The sequence below is a fragment of the Ascaphus truei genome, chromosome 3 (assembly GCF_040206685.1).
Source record: "Ascaphus truei isolate aAscTru1 chromosome 3, aAscTru1.hap1, whole genome shotgun sequence".
Classification (NCBI taxonomy): domain Eukaryota; kingdom Metazoa; phylum Chordata; class Amphibia; order Anura; family Ascaphidae; genus Ascaphus; species Ascaphus truei.
The window spans coordinates 68,224,145-68,242,504 of record NC_134485.1 but is presented as its reverse complement, the minus strand read 5'-3'; positions in this window follow the sequence as shown (position 1 = coordinate 68,242,504).

The window sequence follows — 18,360 nt, the reverse complement described above, 5'->3', positions numbered from 1 at the left end:
AACAAGAGTAGGCCAAAAATATAAAATTCTCATGATAAGCCAAACATTGTATTGATTTCCACTGTGTCTTAGAAAACCTCTGTCACTTGATGTTTCAATATTTAGTTTTGTGCTTACTACTGGAGTTATGGGCTTACTGCAACATGAAAGTATAATGTGTGGCAGTTCTACATCAGCATTGGATGCATTAATGCTTGGAAAAGAATCCACATTTGAGTTTGTTGTGCTCTGTATTTTAGTACACGCATTTATAATGTGCATTGTATACAGTATACTGTATGAAGATTGTTATGTGACTTCAAAGATATGATACATAGTTTGTTGTTTGAAATTAAATGTGACCCATTGCGTCATGTTGAAAACCTGATTGATACCATTTAATCTTAAAGTGCACTAAAGATGTATCTGGTATGGCATGGCCTTGGCACACCAAGGTCCTTACGATGTACCATGCACACCATGGGCACTTTCTTGTTTTCTATGGGGTGATTGGGCTGACCTCTCCTCTCTTTCCGACATCTGGTGCCTAGTGGTGTCATGAGATTGCTCCTCGAGAAATCACATGAGCTGGAAGTGCCGGAGGTCCAATGGCACTCTGGTGCCCCAGCACTCCACAGATTAAAGTCTCCTGGCTACACAACCAGGCACAAACTGGTTCAAAAACACTGCACCAGTTTTATCAAACAAAACAAAAAAAAAATTGGCTTTAATATAAATGTTTCTTGCTTACTACATCTGTGGCGGCTTTGAGAAATAGACCCCCTAGCCTTATCAGAGAAAATGACATTCAGACCATCAGGGAGTTTTACTGCTAATATTCATAACATTGCGAAGTTAATTGTTTTTTCCAGCAAACAGCCCCATTGTTTTACACTGATTACATCCAAAGTCCAACAGGAAAGAGCATCCAAAATATGCATAATATTTATTTTAAAAAATGCATATATTTTACTGCAAACTATTTATTAAAAAATACAAGTGGAACAGAGTTTTGCAAGCTGTGTTGGTCCAGGAGAAAAACAGATTCGATATACAGTAGGTGGTTATATAATTTAGAAGACCATCATTAGAGTTCTTCATTGATTAAATTATAGCATACAGAACTTTCAAAACCATGTTAGTTTCTTCCTCAATTGTACTATGGCAGCATAATTACAAGGAAATCGCATACATATCGTACAGGGACGTGTAAAGGTTGAGATAAACTCTGTAGGGAGTCTTCAAGTGGAAGAGTGATAATAAATTGTCATGAGCTACGCATGCTAGGTTTCAGAGGTGGATGATTAGTAGGGGTGTGAAGAGGTGTCAGGCTTTTTTGTTCACATCTTCTCTAAAATGTGGAGTAGGAAGTGGAATTTACCATGTGTAATGAATCTGCTATCTTCATTTAAGCCATTGTTTTAGAGTTTATTGTTTTAGAGAGTATTTTTTAATTCAAGTTCTTAACCCCATTCTATTACTAAAATTTCCTTTGAGAATTAATACTGTTAAGTCTGACAGTGAGTGCTCTGCTTTGGAAAATTGTTGTCCCACAGAATTTCTAATGTTGATATTTAGCAAAGAATGGTGGGTAGCCGTGTTCGTCCTTTCTTCCATATAGTAACAAAGGAGGTAGAGGGAGTGGGTTGTATGATACCTTTTATTGAACCAACAAGTAGTTGAAATGTTACAAGCTTTCGAACCTCTCAGGGTCCTTCATCGGTTATGGTAGAAATACAGAAACACAATATGATATACAGTGTGTGTAAGAGGGATATCTGGTTACAATGGATGTAGACTGGAAGTGTGAAATAAGATGAGGTGGAAACAGGTAGTCTGGTGTGAAAATAAACAGTAGAGCCAAACAATAGAAGCCTATTCTCTTTTGAAATGCAAAGAAGGCCTAGACAGTAAATAGACATGAGGGGAGTGTGTAGGACAAGGCAGTGAATGTGAAAAAAAATCTGTCAAACAAAAACCACGATAACTATTTTATGCCTGGTGATCTACAGTATACAAAGAATGTTGTCAGGGAATAGTGCACATATGCAGTCACATATACATACATATGACACACAGGCAAACACACAGGCAGACAGACACACACACACACATACACACACACACAGAGACACACACACACAGAGACAGACACACGCAGGCAGATTAAAACCTCAGCAGAGGCTAATCTTGTACACGGTGAAGGGTAAAAAGCGATAGTTTGTGAGAATTCCTAGAGATCCAATATACCAGCACAGCCAGGGTTGCCACCTTCTATTGAAGGCCAACCCAGAGAAAAAAAACCTCTTACTTGGTGTGGCGTGGTGGTGCAGGGGCATCTCCCGGCATTTTGCTGCAATTCCCCCTCAAACTGCAGTGAAAATGGCTGCATGGCATCAAATGACGCCATGTTGCCATTGCAACTGGACGCTACGTCATGATGCTGCGCGGCACTGTGTTGCCATGGCAATGTGACGTTTGATGCCACACAGCCATGTTCACTGCAGTTGGAGGGGGAATTGCAGGAAAATAATGGAGAATGCCAGAGACGCCACCGCACTACACTACACCCCGCCGCCACCCGGAGATAGACAAAGGCAACCCGTAGTCCGGAGGTATGTGCCCGAAACCCGGAGTCTCTGGGTCAAACCCAGAGAGGTGGCTACCCTGGGCACAGCATGGGAGATTATAACATAAAAGTGGTTTATTGGGTCCAAAATGCCCCTGTGGAGACTGAAACATCTGGCATAAGTCTGCCTTTTGGACTCAATAAACCACTTTTATGTGATAATCTCTTTTGCTGGGACGGTATATTGTCTCTCTCTCTCTCTCTCTCTCTCATTCGCTCTCTCTCTCTATCTATATATCTATATATATATATCTATATATATATATCTATATCTATATATATATATATATACATATATATCTATATATATATATATATATATATATATACAGAATGAATAACGGGCGCAGATAAAAATATCAGTAATTAATAAAATAATACACAATGTGTCACGGAAGGTGTTCAGGGTAGTAACCAAGTCCCAATTTTCTTGGTCTTAAAGAGAATGAAAAAAGGGCCACAATAGTGAAGTATGAAATGGCAACTTTATATAGAAATATCAAATTGGCTACTTACAACATAGCTGATAAAATCAGGCAGTGTGGGTGGGTGTCACCTCACAGACAATCAGTGTACAGATCAGCTGGCTCCCTCTCTGCTAGGAATTCTCCTTGCCTGGAGTTTTTAACTTCTGCAGTGCTGTTTTGCTCTGCTGGGTCGGGTGCTGCTTCAGCAGTGTGGTTACCTCTCTGGTGTTGGAATTCCATGTCTGAATACCACAATCGCGTGGCTATGACGTCAGACACCAATGTCCACAGCAGTGACTGTGTGTTCGTAACACACTGACTATTGAACTATATAATGCTCTCTGGAGCCAAACATTTGATACGTAAATAGATATAGCCTTTAAAAGCATTAAAATAAATGCACAGTAAAAGATGTGTAGCTCTACGCGGTTTGTTGTTCCTAGCATGGGAACCAGGAAGTAATACATTGAGAGTTACCTCTCATTTTCAAGTATGTCCTGGGCACAGAGTAAAACAAATAATACATGGTTACAAGTACAGTTACATAAATAAACAGGGTATACATTATATACAAGACATTGCGTGCACAGATAAAGAAAATATATATTATAAGCGTATGAAACAGTTACAGACCAGGTTAAAATGTGAGACAGCCTTAGATTTGAAAGAACTTAAACTGGTGGTGGATGTGAGAGTCTCTGGTAGGTTGTTCCAGTTTTGGGGTGCACGGAAGGAGAAGGAGGAACGTCTGGATACTTTGTTGAGCTTTGGGACCATGAATAGTCTTTTGGAGTCTGATCTCCGGTGATAAGTGCTGCAAGTGGTAGGGGTGAGGAGCTTGTTCAGGTAGCTGGGTAGCTTGCCCATGAAGAATTTAAAGGCAAGACAGGAAAGGTGAACTTTGCGCCTAGACTCTAGTGTTGACTAATCTAGTTCTTTGAGCATTTCGTAGTGATGTGTGTTGTAGTTGCATTGGAGAACAAAATGACAAATTGAATTGTAGAGGGTGTCAAGTTTGCTAAGGTGGGTTTGAGGAGCCGAGCCATATACTATGTATACTAGTAGCACTCTAAATTACACCTAAACTAATCTATAAGATAAAGATTGTTTAAAAGAAACAGATGCTCCGCCAATTCAGAAAAAATGAACAAGATTTTATTAATTTAACAGCAAGACACACTAACTTAAAAACATGAACATACTAAAGAAAGCCTATGAAAATATATATGTATCAAAAATATAAAGAGAGGACTACTAATCAAATACTATCAGTATTACAGAAAAAAGAAAAACTAAAATGTGTCTAAATAAGATTTAAATAGTGACAACAAAGTAGTTTAGTCTAACATAATTGGCAATATAAAATATATTCCCACTGACATATATGCCTGATAAAATGATAAATCATTGCGTTGGAAAAAGTATATAGTCAATGACCCAGTATATAGCCAGGAAAAATTAATATGTATACCAAAAACAGGGAGGAAAAAAAGAGCACACAGGGAAAAATAATATAACAATAATAATAGTTATACCCTGGACAGCATTTCCCAAAAATGAAAACAATGAAAACGAAAACAATTTTTTATTTTTGGGAAATGCTGTTCAGGGTATAACTATTATTATTGTTATATTATTTTTCCCTGTGTGCTCTTTTTTCCTCCCTGTTTTTGGTATACATATTAATTTTTCCTGGCTATATACTGGGTCATTGACTATATACTTTTTCCAACGCAATGATTTATCATTTTATCATTCATATATGTCAGTGGGAATATATTTTGTATTGCCAATTATGTTAGACTAAGCTACTTTGTTGTCACTATTTAAATCTTATTTAGACACATTTTAGTTTTTCTTTTTTCTGTAATACTGATAGTGTTTGATTAGTAGTCCTCTCTTTATATTTTTGATACATATATATTTTCTTAGGCTGTCTTTAGTACTTTCATGTTTTTAAGTTAGTGTGTCTTGCTGTTAAATTAATAAAATCTTGTTCATTTTTTCTGAATTGGCGGAGCATCTGTTTCTTTTAAACAATCTTTATCTTATAGATTAGTTTAGGTGTAATTTAGAGTGCTACTAAGGGGATTGTCTTTGTTCTTTTCATTTGTGTGTTTTATATAGTTTTCACTATCCCCCAGCACCATCAGGTCCTATTTAATTTATATACTGACTTTATTTGGGGTATATATTTTACTTCACCCATATAGTTAGTTTTAATTTAAGGGCTTGAGTTAACCTTATATATTAGGTGTTGAGCAACTTTTCTTTCTGTGTGTTCTATATATATATATATATGTGCTATTCCTACCTAGTTGGATTCATTTTTAAATAACTGATGCTGCCTTAATGGAAATCACACAAGGGGTTAATAACCATACCATGTAATACAAAGAGAAGACGACAGACAAGACACACACAACAATAAACATATATAACCAGTCGCAGGTAGTCCTTCCAATAGAGGCGGTAAGGCAAAACGTACAATCTTTGCTCTGGGGGTTAAATGCTGCTCTCAGAAGGATTGACCGATCCTATGGATGAACCTAAAAAGGAAGAGAGAGCGCAACCCCATAGAGCAATATGAAATTTATTAAGATTTTATTCCCCTGTTATCCCCTTCCCTATATTAATACATTTCATATTGCGCTATGGGGTTGCGCTCTCTCTCTATTTTTCTTTTTTATATATATTAATATACACACACACACATAAAGTACACATGCATACACTATATACATCATACATACATACATACACATGTATACACATTCACTAATACTGTACATACACAATACACACACATACACACATATATGAACACATGCACATACACATAAACATACCAATGCATATGCATAACACAAACAGTTTACATACACAGATATATACTATACCTGCATGTAAATTGACACATGTATATGTACTGAACATTCAAAAACATGTTGATATTGTGAATCTGTGGTGAATCATTCTGGTCTCAAAGGCTTTTTTGGTTTCTCAAAATAGTTAATATTGGTGCTTTTCCTACATTTTATCAAATACACTACATTTTTGGATTTGCAGGTGAATGATGCTTATATATTGACATTGATCTGTTCTGAGCCTTGTTGATAGCAATCTCCATACATACAAGTTTACGTGTTTTGTATTTATTTTGATTACAAGGCTTTCTACTCTTTGTTTCTATTGTCTGGTTAAATGTCAGCTTGTTTATGGTGAGCATGTTGGAAGGATTGGGAGGCTGCTTTTATCTTGAGGTAGTTCTGAAAAATTAGTTTTCAATTTCATGCCCAGGGAGCATGGGTTGTCTATCTTTGATGATAGCTTTGAATTATTTGAGGATTTGGTTGCTACTGTAGTTATGACTAGAGGTATCCGTTCAGTTTTCCTTTTTAATTTGTACAGTAGTAACCTGGCAGACTCGTCATCTCTGGCATCACTTTGACTGAAAATATTTCAGGACTCATTGAAACCATTCTAAAATTTCTGGCAACAACAACCAAAATCTTTATCCGTGACACCACATACTTCCTTAGGAATCTACAAGCTAATAACCAACAACTGTACCCACTAAATCTAGCCTTGCCACCATGATTGTCAGTTCGCTCTCACTATCGGTATATGTACTAACAAAAGATGGGATTGCTGTCTTGTAGATTCCTACAACTAACCTCTCCCACACTGAACACCCATGACTTCAAAGTTATTGAACTCATTGAATTTATTCTCATACTGTAGCACTCATATTCTCATACTCAGCCATGGCAACTTCTATTTTGATGACAGACACTTTCTGCAAATAATGGGCACTACCATGACACATGTGGCACCAGAAAGTACCAACCTTTTTATGACCCCCCTGTCTTCACACAGATAGACAGATCGGCATCTAACCAGAATACAGAGATGAAGGTAACACAGCCATGCAATAAAAAGAAATACACAAATACAGATATATGTACAGAGACCACTATCACAAGGCTGAGAAAACTAAGATAAATATACAGTACAAGGGTTATTCACTTACAAATCCACAATGGGGTGTATCTTATAAATGATAAGCAAATGCCCCAATATGAACTATGTTGGAGAAACCAAACTGACTCTTCAGACCAGGATGAATTACCACAATTTCACCATATCAGACATCAATACAAGAGCCCATGTGGGACAGCACTTTTACAAAATAGGACATTCACTTCCAGAATTTACAGTATTCATTTTCAAAGGACATTTTTCAAAATAAAAAGGAGAGAAAGCCATGGGAATTAAAAAAAAAATCAACTTCTTGGCTAAAAACATTGGAATGAATAAAGATACTAAGAGGAAACCTTTGAGGTTTCAAAAGCGCTGTACACTATGATTTAATTTGTGCAAAATTGTAATTTTGGTCTGCTATATTAGGTGACAATTTACATTGTATATCCCTAAAAAATACACCAAACTATTCTAAGAAAATACTGAATTAAGTTAACTGTGAGTTTTATGGATAGTTTTATGGATAGAATGCATTTCCACGGTGACAGATTGGATATTCAGTATATAAAAAAAAATGTCTATTCATTCATAGGTCAATTAATATAGCACGTTGTGATCTTCTAGTCAGCAGTCATGATATAGATATACTGTGATGGCTGTGGTTGAAAATACTGCTGTGGCTTTTTATTCCTAGTTTGATTAGATTTGTTATTAAACTAAAGATCTGGCTAATGATTTCCACTGTTAAGATTTTGGAAATAGTGGTAGTCTTATCTGTCTAAGAAAAGCAATTAACCTTGTGCCTGTGCTAAAATTATAGACCATGACAATTCAACGTTTGCCAAAAATGTTAAGACGTTGAGCCAGATTTTGTTTCTTTGCTAGTCTTAACCATTCTTCAAAAGTTACATTTTAAGTGTAATCCTTTGCATTTAACAAACAAATATAATGATGTGTTTTTTTTGCTTATGTGCTTTTGAAGTAGATGTAGAGTGTATTGCTTCAAGTCATTTAGAAGATAGAGATGTAGCAAGACTTACGGTCTACGGAGCCGCGGCCGAAACAACAAAAATCTGTGGCTCCGAATACAGTGCCTGCCATGGTTGTGCTGTGCTAACCTACTGCAGCATTAATCCTCCGGTGCTGGGACCGACGCAGTGGCGTGATCACAGCTTGCCCAGTACCGGAGACAATAAGCTTTTGCTACATCTGTATTTCCAAAATGAATTTATCCTTTCTTCATTTTCATTCCGTGTTTCATAGACACTATTAAGTTATGGCAGGTAAAAACTAGGGACAAAATCTCTTCAATATACAAAGGTACTGTAGAATATAATAAATGCTGCTGTATATTTTCCTATGGTCTCTAATCCAGCTTTATCACACGTCATACAGTGGGTAAGCTGCAAACATGGATTCTAGGTAGCGATATCCAAAATTTGGGGAGGAGGGTGGGTTAGATTCCCTGATGTTGCAGCTTAACCACTGTCTGATATGTGACAATGAAATAGGTGTGCATACTTGTGGAATACATTCATACTGTACATCCATGAATATTTTGTCTTTTGCTCTACTTTATACATTGTTGGGTTCTAGGCACTTATTTTGTTACTCACCGTATCCTAATGTGTGTTTGATAGATAAATCTTTCGGAAAAGCATGAGTGGGGACATTAATAAAGGGTTCACACCATGTATTCCTCATTAATGAAAATATAGCCGTTTGAAAATAAACTGGAAAGAAAAGCAGAACAAAATCACAATAATTTATAGTGAACAACTTTCACAGATAATTCACAGACAGGAACAATGGTGAGATGCGCACTTAACTGAAAGTGCCTGAACCCAGGCACTAAGAGGTTTCTTTTCTCCTCCACTCCCACAGCAAATTGATAAAAGGAATCAGAGCCTCTTCGTAAAAGTCCAAACTTTATCCAAAAAGTAACACTCACATAAAACAGAGTATACACATTTTATGTGAGTGTTACTTTTTGGATAAAGTTTGGACTTTTACGAAGAGGCTCTGATTCCTTTAATCCATTTGCTGTGGGAGTGGAGGAGAAAAGAAACCTCTTAGTTCCTGGGTTCAGGCACTTTCAGTTAAGTGCGTATCTCATCATTGTTGCTGTCTGTGAATTATCTGTGAACGTGCTTCACTATATATTTTTTCTCTCTTTTTTCTTCTCTTTTATATTGAGGTGCGCTGATTTTCCTGGACAGATCAATTTGAACTGGGTACAGTTCTTGTTCATGCAGCACTATTTGTATATTATGTATATTTAGTTTAGACCACAGTTTATGTTAGCGCATCTTTATTTTTGTTCTAAAATCACAATATGTACTAAATTGTCCATACTTCCTAAGGACTGCTATATCATAAGAAACCTTCAACACTGGAAGATACTTGCTAGCCCATTAATTTCAATGGGTCATAAGGTGTCTTCTACAGCCAGATAGTATACTATGGTAAAATTGTAAATTTAGTCTATATGAAATATACTACTCATGTTTCACGCTCTTATATTCCTCTTTATTGAAATACACAGGCACAAAAAACTTGCACTTACGAGGAAACAAAAAGTAAAACATACAGAGACAACATGATGTACTGTGCAAACCTAAAGAAGATGTTCTAACATTCAACATCTCCAATATTTAGGACATATTGTATGTACACTTAAGTAATTTGATTCCTAGCAGAGGAAATAATATATATTTGTAGTCTGTAATGCAAACTATGTTTAGATTTGGTGTTAACTCAGTTTTGACAAAGCCTGCAGTGTTGCTTTAAGCCTTTGTGATTATAGTATTTTAAAGAACAAGAGACACTAAGATGACTTAAAGACACTTTAGATGTGGACAGTATTGACAGAAACTAATTATGTAATTCAGTTAAATATGTAAAATGAAGAAGTTTCAGTTTACCGAAGTTCTACTGCATTTTTATGTGTGACAGTGAAAAAGTATAATTGCCACTAAAATGAAATGTACACATTCTCTAATCAACAGGGCTACTGTATATTTATCTATGACTCCTAGCTGCAAAACTGTGCAAAAATACAGCAATGGATTGATCAAAGGAAAAGGCAATGAACGCAGTGTGATATGGTGCTTTTTTCTTGTGCAGGTATCGCAGTATACTCCCTAAGTTCCCTTAACGTGTTTATGGTATCCAATGACACCTCATCAAATATTATGCTTGAGACATAGCACTGCACTATGGTAACACGTGTATATTAGGCATTTTGTATACACACACATTTGTATCTTTAACACAAGAACACACTACTCACTAAATGCAAATGCTGCACATGTTAGCAATAGACATTGATTTTTGTAACTTTGATTACTTTTATACTTGCCTTAACTTAAAATATATATATCAGAAAAAAATATTATATGATTCACAGAATAGGCAAGATCCACACTAGAATATCCTTACATCATTTATTGAATAGCAACAAAAGATGTAATTAAAGTCATTTTAAAAAATATGGGTAATTCATCAAGGTGCAACAGTGCTGATCCGGCACTACTGCATGAAAACTCTCATTGACTTGAATGGAAGATTCTGTGACATAGTTTCTTTTTGCACTATTGCGCCTTAATAAAATATGCCCTATGTGAGCACATGATGCCCTGAAGTTTGTTACAGCACAAGGTGTACTTTGTTTAGAATTTAAACCATAAATACAGTATACTACTATATATATATATATATATATATATATATATATATATATATATATATAATAAAAAATGCACCACCCTGAGGAAGATCCCGCTGTGGGATCGAAACGTTGGAGCTATGTGCTGTATTTAATACATTCATTTTCATTCACCTGAGTGCTGTCTCCTTTTTGCTGCTATGCGGTAATGTATACATATATATATATATATATATATATATATTGTAGTATACTGTATATATGGTTTAATATATATATGGTTTATATATATATGCTTTTGGTGTGAGTTTTAGGTGAAACAAATTACTGATATGTTTAAATAACTTTATTACGGTACTTGCATATAAATATTTTTGTATGGTAATGTTTAAAGAAGGTCAAAAATATATATATATTGAGAAAAAAATACCTGCTTTACGGACTGCAACTTTTACAGAAATAAACAGGGTATGTATGTCTATTTTGTAAAAACTGTTTTTTTCTTTTGAGATTTCTTTTATCACTGGCTAAATGCAAGATTATGACAATTTAAAATACTCTTTTTGTGTATTGAAAAAATAAAACAATGTACATAATTTGCGTATTCAATTTTTTTAAAATCATTATTTGTCCAAAATGTTAGAGATTTTATATAATTTATTTCATAGAAAAGAGGGGATTAGAAAAAGAGAATGAGATACTTCCTAGATAATCCAAGGGGTCTATGTATTAAGCCTATCAAAATATTTTTCTCCAATTTTTCCCGTAGCTTGTGTCAGTAGGAGGAGTTGGAGAAGAGTTACATGGTGCACATATTTTAATGCTGCCATTCTGTGTCTCTCTGCATATTTTGCATTCCCTTTTATTTGCCAAAATAAACCTGCAATAAGTGAAGTGACATAAGTCTGCCTCGGATATAAGAATCTGTTCTTACATATGACATAAATGTGCTCCAGAAACGGAGCAGTGCATCAAAATACACTTTTCCCTACATTGATATATAGACTTCCATATGTGTAGGCTAAATACATACCTATTACTTTATTTACTTATTTACCTACAATTATTCTATGTTGGGAATGTTGGATACAAGAACATGTATTTATACCAATGAGTTTTTGATGCATCCATGTACATTTTTTGTATGAGCCAGCAAAGTGAAGACTTCTACTAGACTTTGTGACCACTTTGGGTATGTGTTAGTCTTTTTTTGTTGTACTGTATGTGCTCTCTCTCCACAAGCCAAACACCTTGACTGATTCTGATTAAACTTTGAGGGTACCTTTATGCCATCCTGATTTAGATCTGCCAGAAGTTTCAATCAAATCAGTGAAGCTTCCATCTTGGAATTTTGTTATTTCAAATGATAAAAAAAAAAAATTCAACGGTACATCTCATCGACCGGATCCGTGATACAAATCATTGAATCTATTATTTTTCAACTTTATAGACAATTTTCTAGAACAATTTCAGAGAAATGAAATATTTAAAATTAAATTAGATTAGCAAACAAAACTGCACACTTTTGCTTTATTTTGACATATAGGTGGCAGTGATAATTATTCACTGTCCAATAGTTTTATTATGCCACTGCATAAAGTATTTTTAAGACAACTCCCTAAATATGGAGTACAGTTTTGGGCACAATTCCATAAAAAAGCTATTATGGAACTCAAACAGTGCAGAGAAGAGCCACCAAATTAATAAAGGGGATGGAAAATCTGAAGTATGAGGAGAGGTCGGCTAAATTATATTTGTCTACATTAGAAAAGAGGCATACTGTATAGTATATGATAACTATATACAAATATATTCAGGGTAAATAAGCTTTCAAAAGAACTAGTCATCCCAAGGGCAGTACAAATGACACAGGGTCATCCCTTTAGTTGCAAGAAATAGAGATTTTACCAGCAGCAAAGGAAAGGGTTCCTTACAGTAAGAACAGTTAAAATGTGGAATTCATTCCCCATGGAGACTGTGATGGCAGATACAATAAATATCTTTTAAAAAAAAAAGGTTGGATATTGTTTTTGAAAGGAAAGGTGTACAGAGAAATACCAAATAAGTAAACATGGGAAGGATGGTGATCCAGGGAGAAATCTGATTTGCATTATTGAAGGAATCTATTTTTTCCCCTTATGCGACATTGATAATGTTTCACTGGGGTTTTTTTTCTGCCTTCCTCTGATCAATATACTGTAAATACAAATATAAGATAAGTATCTGTCGTCTAAATTTTACACAGGTTGAACTCAATGGACACATGTATTTTTTCAACCTTATCTGGTATGCAACTATGTTCATAAATCGTGGCCTTCTTGAGAATGATGAGTTTTGTGTGTTTGTTACTTTTTAATTTTCAGACCATTTGCTGCGAAGGAGATTGTTACATGGAAGTGTTTTGCAGTTTGTGATATTATATTAAATGTATTTCTTTTCAAGTCACAATAATGTGAGAATTTAAGTGGTATACAGTATTTATATATATTTTTACTTCAAGACAATGCTTGATCGGTGAGACAGACAATATCTGGTCTTTCTGGACAACTTTGTTGCTGGTGTATCAACTGTCAGTGTAAACTAGGCTTACACTATTTATAGGCTCAAATAATACCACACAATAGTATGAGAATTAAATTGACCAGATATTATCATTTTTAACTGAAGTTTAACAATACAAATACAACTTGATGCCAAAATTCCCAAATGAATGGCATTTCAAATGTGTTTTTGCTCTGTTTCATTTCGTGCTACGAATGTTTGTCCTAATAGGTTAAATCGCTAATGCCACAAGGCGGTATAAAACATAGCATTTTACTAGTATATACTGTATGGAGTAACTGTTTCCCATCTTACTGTAGTCAGGTAATGTGTCAAATCTTAAATAATAAATTCGGTAGTATAGAACATCATGAGACAATCTAAAAGTCTTCTATTAAGTGGGTGATTCAGTGAAATGCATAACCTCTCTTGCATTTTGAATATACATTACTTGGCTACATTTTTTTATTGCTAAAGTATACTTCTCTGGAAATGATAGAAAACTGGATGTTTAAGTTATATTCATATAAAATGTAAGCGTTAGTGACTACCACTGAGCAGTATTCATTTAATAAATAACCACAGGAAAAAATGTTTCTGTTACAAATAACGCTGATGTGAGAACTTGTCCCAGTTGCTTTATAAAAGTCACCAGGAATGTTTAAAGATATTTTTTTTTAAGTAGCAATGTTTGATTTAATGCTGTCTGTCTTCTCAGGGCCAAAATATTTTTGCTTAATTTTTTTTTTTTGTGACTTCGTGAAACTTTTCACTATAATTTTCAACTTTCAGGGGAAAATGCACTCAGGGGGCTATGCACTAAGCTCCGTTAAGTCATTTTAAGAGCGCAAAGTGCTCTTAGAACATGATGTTCTGTCGAACACGATTCACTAAGCCACGCAAACAGACACTTTGCGTTCTTAAACTGGCTTTTTCCTGGAAAATTTTCAAAGTCCAACTTTGCTGGTACGATAACCTGTTTGCGTTCAATTCTGCCCTTCTCCGGGATTCACTAAGCTACGCAAAGTTATCGTACGCGAAAGATGCGTTCAAAAAAGATCGCCAGCTCAAGGCAGGTGATAAAAAAGCTGGACTTTGAAAAATTTATTTGTTTACATTTTTGCGTGTGCAACACCCATACAACAGGCCGGCGGGTGTTCCCGGCTGAACCCGCGGGGATCCCCGAGGGAGGCCGGGGGTCGCGCGGGTGTCCCCTGCTGACCCCGCGGCCGTCCCGGGGTACCCGTGGGCCTGCGGTACCAATGATGTGCCTACAAAAATACTAAACATTATTTCTAACTAAATACACCCCCCTAACACGTACAGTACAATAATGTGCAAAATAACTATTATCCAGATATGGATAATAGATTATTTGTCCATTATTAAACACTGCATAAGCATACCTAAATAAAAACAGTAGCCAGCTAATCCAATGAATGCAAGCAGTAACAACATCAACAATAAATTAATTAAACCATTAACCAATGAAACCAATTAATTCCTAAACCAACTCAAAATGAATAGTAACACTAACCAATCAAACCAATGAATTACTACAACATTAATGAATGTAAACATTAAAAGATAAAGAAATACATTCAAACAATATCTGAAATAACCATAAAACGCATTAGCTAACATAATACAACATTAACTACAAACGAACACCAATCGCAAATATTTTATTACCATTAAGCAGGAAAAAAACAAACAATCACATCCACATAAGAAATTGAAATTAAAACAACCAACAGCAATACCAAGTCACAAATGCCCCCCAAATATTGTCATAATAATGTATTAACCTGTACCCCAAAGTGGTACAGATTAATATATTATCAGTCAATGTGCCTTCCCAAAAAAATAAAAAAACACATCCAATGAAGAAACCTGTAAAAAGAGACATTTACAAACATTCAATATATTACTTACCATTAGAAGCGGTGGCCCTCCGACTCCCGGGGTAACAGGAAGCTCACGTACCTTGAAGGCCTCCAACAGCATCCAATGCCATCCGCCATGAAGATCCGGATCAGGTACCCAAATCTTCTTTTTTCTTTCTTTAATCACCTTCTTCTATCTTCTTCTGTCACCATTTCTTGATCTTCTTTATCTTCTATCTTCATCTGTCAAACCAAAAAAAACCCATGGTAAATCCCAACCGATGTTGTTTCGTCGTCTTCTTGGGCTCAAATGAGGCGTCACAGCCTTAAATAGGGCTTGTGATGTCACATGTTCCGACTTTAATTTTTTTTTTTACATGACGTCACTTAAAGGGAATGATGCCTGCCAAACAGATGCAAAAGCACGGAGCTTAGTGCATAGCCCCCTCACATTTTCATGAACTTTTGGATCGAAGTTTCTCTTGTAGGTCCTTATTCAGTACGTTCCTATTTGACTTCAATTACTTAGTAAGATATTTCTGTTTTTCACTTTTTTGGAAACGTTTGATGTCTTCATAACTATCTTGGTCATTGGCATAGTTGTTTTATTCTATTTACAAAATAAAGGATTTTCTTCTATAGTACAATACAAATAATTGATTTGGTGTGTACATTTAAAAATCACGGCATGTTATTGCTGTTCCTTGCAGGTTATAGTAAATGTAATTGGATATTCATAGACATTATAAATATTTAATACATTTGAATACTGTTTAGCAAGTAGCCACAATAAAACATCACTGAGAAGTACTGTAATACTTGTTTCATATTTCAACATGTAGAGGGTTATCAAAGTCCCCTGATTTCAAAACTGACCAAAACGAAAAATCCTATTGCAATATTTTTTTGTACAGGTAGGTATATATATATATATATTATATATATATATATATATATATATATATATATATATATATATATATATAAATAACAAATGGGGCAGCCGGCACTCCCAATACCATAAACAGTTTGTGGTGCATGTCCTATACCAATAGTATATATTTAAACATATATATATTGTGACAGGGTCATTGAATCAGTATATGTTAGTAGGAGATGGCAGTATGCATGCTTTCCAGTAGACGAGGGGTTAACCCAGCTTGTTAAACAGTCCACAGGTGATTCAAATTAAGCTAGTTCACCTGCTTTAAAACAGGAAGAGGAAATGCCTTTGGGGCGGCAGTCTCTCTCTGAGGTACAGAGAGAAGACAGAGGAGTGTTGACAGGCAGACACAAGCTGCTCAGATTGATCCTGTCCCAAGGGGGGAGAATAAAGCTCCCAGGTAAGGAGCCAACTGCTATTGCTGAACCTTGTTGGGCTGGAATAGGTTAGCTAGCCAGCCAGGTAGTTAGCCTGTACTTTTGTTTAGTCAGTGCCCCGACCGGGGTTAGGCTTTTGTTTACGTTTCAATTTAAAGGGACAGTGTACCCATTGTTTTAGTTACCCTTTTTGGACAAATAAATCCACCAGCACTATTTCACCAGAAAAGTCGTGTTGTCTCCTCACTTTCCACGACCATCCTGCCACAATATATATACATATATATATATATATATATATATATATATATATATATACAGTGTTCGACAAACCTATACATTTGCACGCCCGGACGAGTGAATTTAACATCGTGGCGAGCTCCTATTGGCCCAAGCATCACATGTTTGGTACTAGGTGGCGAGTAGATTTTTTTGTTGGGCGAGTAATTTTTGGGTGATTTGTTGACCACTGTATATATATATATATTTACAGTGCTCGACAAATCCGGTTGCCCGCTCACCAAGAGCGATCGGATTTGACTCGGTCGCGACTCGTAATGGCGCCCCTTCAACGCATGCGGTTCTCTTTCAATTTTCCCCTGCTCGCGCCGAGGAAAAAATAATAAAAAATCCCCTTATTTGATTGGCCTGACGCAAGTTTTTTTTTTTGTTGGGAGGGGGGTAGGCTTGCTCTATATGAGCAGGAGCATTATGGTCCGCCTACCTTTACAGGGCTGATAATTGAGGAAGTACGTACTCCCCCTGCCTCTTGCATTACTATTACCCCCCCTCACTTGTGGCCGACGGATGGTGTGTGTGTGGCGAGAGATTGGCACGGGGGGTGTTCCTTCCCCCCCTCTCTCGGGTGGTAGCGGGTGGGTGTTCCTCCCCCCCCCCCGGTCCCCGGCACTATGTTGGCTGCCCGCGTGAACCTTCCCCCCCCTTGTCCCCGGAGCTCCGTTAGCTGCCCGCGCATTCCTTCCCCCCCTGGTCCCCGGTGCTCCGTTGGCTGCCCGCATGTACCTTCTCCCCCTGGTCCCCGGCACTCCGTTGGCTGCCAGTGCTGGGGAGTGAGGGGGGGGGGATTGGGGCAGTAGTGGTCGCGGCCTTTCCTTGCTTCCTCCTCCCGTGTGTGTGTATGGGGAGAGTGAGAGAGTGTGTGTGTGTGTGTATGTATGAGAGAGTGTGTGTGTATGTATGAGAGAGAGTGTGTGTGTGTATGGGAGAGAGAGAGTGTGAGAGTGAGAGTGAGTGCGAGAGAGAGAGAGTGTGTTTGTGTGTGTGTGTGTAAGAGAGATTGTGTGTGTGTATATGGGAGAGAGAGAGAGTGTGTGTGTGTGTGTGTGTGTGTGTGTGTGTGTGTGTGTGTGTGTGTGTGTGTGTGTGTGTGTGTGTGTGTGTGTGTGTGTGTGTGTGTGTGTGTGTGTGTGCAGGACACCAGAAGTACCCCCCCCAATCAGTCACACCCCATCACCCCACCACTCCATCACCCCACCACTCTGTCACCCCACCACTCCGTCTCCCCACCTAGTCACCCCGTCACATCACCCCACCACCCAGTCACCCCACCACCCAGTCACCCCGTCACCCCACCAAACTGTCACCCCACCACCCAGTTACCCCACCACCCAGTCACCCCACCACCAAGTCACCCGGTCACCCCACCACCCAGTCACCCCATCATCCTACCCAGTCACCCCACCACCCAGTCACATCACCCCATCACCCCACCACCCAGTCACGTCACCCCGTCACCGCACCACCCAGTCACGTCACCACCAAGTCACCCCACCACCCAATCACCCCACCAACCTGTCACCCCACCAGCCAGTCACCCCATCACCCCACCACCCAGTCTCCTTGTCACCCCACCCAGTCACCCAATCA